The 4251-nt window shown below is 40.1% G+C and overlaps 1 non-coding gene across 1 annotated transcript; it reads right to left on the bottom strand.

Annotated features, from left to right (window-relative positions):
• Positions 1–260: 260 nt before the first annotated feature.
• trnal-caa (transfer RNA leucine (anticodon CAA)) lies at positions 261–373 on the bottom strand. Its single transcript has 2 exons — positions 336–373; positions 261–306 (listed from the first exon to the last, which is right to left on the bottom strand). It is a non-coding gene; the product is annotated as a tRNA-Leu (tRNA).
• Between the last annotated feature and the right edge of the window lie 3878 nt (positions 374–4251).

Below are 4251 nucleotides of genomic sequence, written 5' to 3' on the forward strand. Positions count from 1 at the left end.
ATGCTGTGGCACATGAAGCCGTTTGTTATTCTGTTGTGAGGTGTGAGGGGCGGAATGCAAATCGAGTTGGTGAATAGAAAATGAAACAGGAGTCACTTCTTGAGCTACGAATTCCAAAAAGTATGAAAACCTGTGCATTTTAACAGTGCAGAATACTCACAAATTGCACTGAGTTGCTTGCTTTCTTCTGCTGCTTTTATATTTCAGTCATTCACTGTCAGCTAGCACTGGAACAATTCAAGAGAGGTAAAAACAGAAGCGGTCAGGAGTGGGATTTGAACCCACGCCTCCGTTTGGAGACCAGAACACCCAAGCCAGCTGGAAAGACACACATCCTTGAGTCTGGCGCCTTAGACCACTCGGCCACCCTGACAAGCGAAAGCAAGTTGTGTGCTGAATGCACCAGTAGTTGACTAAACTGAGTTTCTTCCCTGAAATTATTTGCTTGCGAAGAGCCAAGTTGCCTTGAATGGATCTTGGAAATCAAATATACGGATGGATTGTTATTCGGTTGTGAGTTTTGAGGGGCGTATTATAAATTGAGTTGGTGAAAAGGCGCTTTTTGTTAGTCTGTCGGGAGGCTGCACAAGGTGTTTAGAGGGAGAACTTCTATAAGGCAGGCTCTCTATGTTTAACATCAAGGCAGATTTTTTTTTTCTCAATGGAAATGCTCTTTGGCGCTTTCAGCTTTACGTAGGGAACAACGTCTGCCGAGATCACTTTTGAGCCAGTGCAAATGGTAATGTGCCACCAAGTACATTTAATATTGGCTGTGGTAGCGAGCTGCTTTTGTTTGTGAAGCTTTTACTTCTTTAAGCTGAATCATCAGCAGGAGTAGCTTATTAAAACTTTGCTCATAGCGCTCCATCAGAAATACCTTATCCATGTTCAAAAGAGATCAGGGGATTTACTTCATGCTTTCACATAGCATACCTTACACGAAAGATTTAAATGGGGAATTGATTGTGCTTCTTGATGTTGTTCCTGTGGTTGCCTTGGTTACAATGGTGAACGTTCTTCCACGTTCTGCTAGAGTATCCTCTGGGTGGGCTTTATCAATTGGCTCGGATAGGTCATCAGTGCTCCGTCTCCAGAAAAATACTCAGCACTGTCTTTTTTCTGTGCACATGACCATCTTTTAAAACATATAAAATCAAGAGTTCATTGATTTCTCCAAATAAAAACAATACATTTTAACCCAGTGGTTAGTATTCCTCCAATCCAATAGTTTTACTCCAAGTAAAAAGCAGCGCAATATATAGAGAGATGATATTCAAACATTTCAACGTTCTTATTGGATTGCCTGTACAGATGCAGCCATTCAAAGTGCGCGTTACAGACACGTACCGCAGGTGACGTCGCTCAGTATGACGCAAGATGACGCGTGGCACCGCAGTACGTGATTGGTTGACCGACAGGGGCACTCGTGGTCCGTTGGTCTGTCGTAGAAAGACTTACAGTAAACGTCTTTGCTGTGCCCGTTGTAGGTATTGAATTTTACCACTGAAGGGAAATCTTAGTAGCTGAGCATAAAAAGAATAGGAGCATACTGTAACGCGTGTGAAGGCCATACACGATATTAATTTTGGAACATAAACATACAGTGTATAGCTGGTCTTGGTACTTTAAAGAAAAAAATACACACCAGTATTCCATTTCTCCCTAAACATTTTAAGCTTCGAAGTCTTTAACTAACGCGATACCGGAGTCAACAAGCATACTTTTAGAATTTGATTAAAAGGGAATATAATATGGAATCGCGTATCTAAAGAATTTAATAACGGTATTCGTGTGCTGCGACAGGGCTGTGTAGGGCTGTTTCGCCTGCCTGTTCATGTGAGCTGTCTTGTAGCCGACTGGTCTAGGTGCGTGACTACTAGCTGATAGGTTGTGTGTTCGAATCCAGCTGGTGCCGGGCTTCCCTTTTAACAAACATTTCTTCGAAAAAATAGAATAGCGATATTATGGACAATCAATTGACTTTTATATTTCAAAATATCGCAACATGATCGATATTTGCGATATTTTGAACATACCTTCCCTTTTGACAGCGGTGCCTGCTTCTATTGTGTGTGTGTGTGCAACAGAGTAAATTTTTAATAGCGTTTTAAGCGAATAGGTAATTAGATTGCTCATAAACCTAATCGCTTTTTCTACATAAACACAGCATGATTGCTCTCTGAAAATGCTTTTCCTTTATTTTTAAAGTAGGGTCAGATTTCAACTATAGATCGTATTATTATAAACTTTCTTGGAAAAATGTATTTTATGTAAACCATGTTTGCTATTAATTCATTTAGGGCTAAAATACGTTCATTGTCTTCCAATCGAGTCGAGTTGACATTGGAAGCCTGCCACACCCGGACTGTTAAACCAACGCATTAGCACGTCAAAGCCCATTGAGGGTATTGAGCCAGTATTGGCTTTAGTATTCCCCCCCTCTCCCCTCAATTCAATTCAATTCAAGGTGTTTTATTTGCATGACAGATGGGTACAAGCAGTGTTGGGTATGTATATTGTAACGCTTACGGCAGACAGGCACTGTGTAAGAGCCGGCGCACCAGAGCAGCGCACCGAGGGAGTGTCTGCATTTATAACTTGGTTTTTAAAATTAGTCAAGCAATATGAAGCATCTTCTTTTACTTTTAAGTCCCTTAAATACATTGAACACAGCTTTCTCACCACTTAAGATTGCTCTTGATACCATCCTTACACAAAGCAGAAGGGAGATCTTAGTGCCTGAGCATAAAAAGAATAGGAGCATACTGCAACGCGTGTGAAGTCCATAAACGATATTAATTTTGGAACTTAAACATACAGTATATGGCTGGTCTCGGTACTTTAAAGAAAACATACACACCAGTATTCCATTTCTCCCTAAACATTTTAAGCATCGAAGTCTTTAACTAACGCGATACCGGAGTCAACAAGCATACTTTTAGAATTTGATTAAAAGGGAATATAATATGGAATCGCGTATCTCAAGAAATTAATATGCAATAACTGAGTCAAGGGACTCAGAGGATCCAAGGCTAGACTGAGTATAATAGGCTTCGGGCTTCTATTGTGACATCTACTGTAAATTACAGAAATGTTTAAAGTAAACAAAATAAAGTAACTAAAATGTGGTCTGAAATCACCCCTTTAGACACCCCTTTTACTTCACTGGTGTCAGATATGAAAGGCAATAGTCTCCCGTTCTGTCTGCTGTGTGTTGCAGCAGAGGGACTCCCTGCAGCTGAAAGGGGCAGAGTAACTTGCATGCCCTCTTACTAGAGTGTACAGTTTACACATGCACGACTTTAAAAGCTAGCAAGACAGGTTTCGATTCACATTAGCTGGCGAGCCTTGTTAAAAAAACGAATGATAATGTAACATGCCACTGTTCATGAACAAAGTTATACTGAGATTTCCTAAGATACGCGATTAAAAAATAAATAAATAAAAATTTGAATCTCCTGCGGAACACATTCCATAAGAATCAGTGGTTTTACAGTATATATCGCCTTTAAAGGTGGCTTCTCAAAACGCTTTACGGGATAAAAACAACCAGAACAGCAGCAACAACAATATTGTATTTCGTTGCACTTTGAAAACCAAGTAATAACTTAACTATACAGTACGTGCAAACGTTTCGTATGTTGCTGTCGTGAATGCCTGCGTACCCATAAGTATCTTATTTGCCTTGAGTCTGTCTACAGTATCTCTGTCCCACTACCCCCATCTCTCCCTCAATTCAATTCAAGGTGTTTTATTTGCATGACAGATGGGTACAATTCTTGTTGGGAATGTATACTTTGATATTTACACCCGGCGCGGCACCGAGGGAGCGTCTGCATTTATAACTTGGTTTTTAAAATTAGTCAAGCAATATGAAGCATCTTCTTTTACTTTTGAGTCCCTTAAATACATTGAACACAGCTTTCTCACCATCCTTACACAAAGCAGAAACTGTCCGATGACTCACAGTACAAGTGGAAAGATTACAGATTTTAATCGTCTTTAATTTTGTCTTTAATTTTGCCTGTGGAGTGTATCTTATTAAGCTCTAAATTGCATTTTAAGCGCGGTTTTTTACTTTTTTTTCAATTGCAATTTGGGCGCGGACAGCACATACAAGGGTTAATGAACTGCGCCAAGAAATTTAAAATAGTATTCTTTAGGTGTGAGGGTAGGAGTGGACCGCAGCAGGCATAATCAGCAAACCAGGAAAACAAAGAACAGGACAGGTGAGATGTGTATCCAGAAAGC

Source organism: Atractosteus spatula, unplaced genomic scaffold, assembly GCF_055471065.1.
Source record: "Atractosteus spatula isolate fAtrSpa1 unplaced genomic scaffold, fAtrSpa1.hap1 Scaffold_61, whole genome shotgun sequence".
NCBI lineage: Eukaryota > Metazoa > Chordata > Actinopteri > Semionotiformes > Lepisosteidae > Atractosteus > Atractosteus spatula.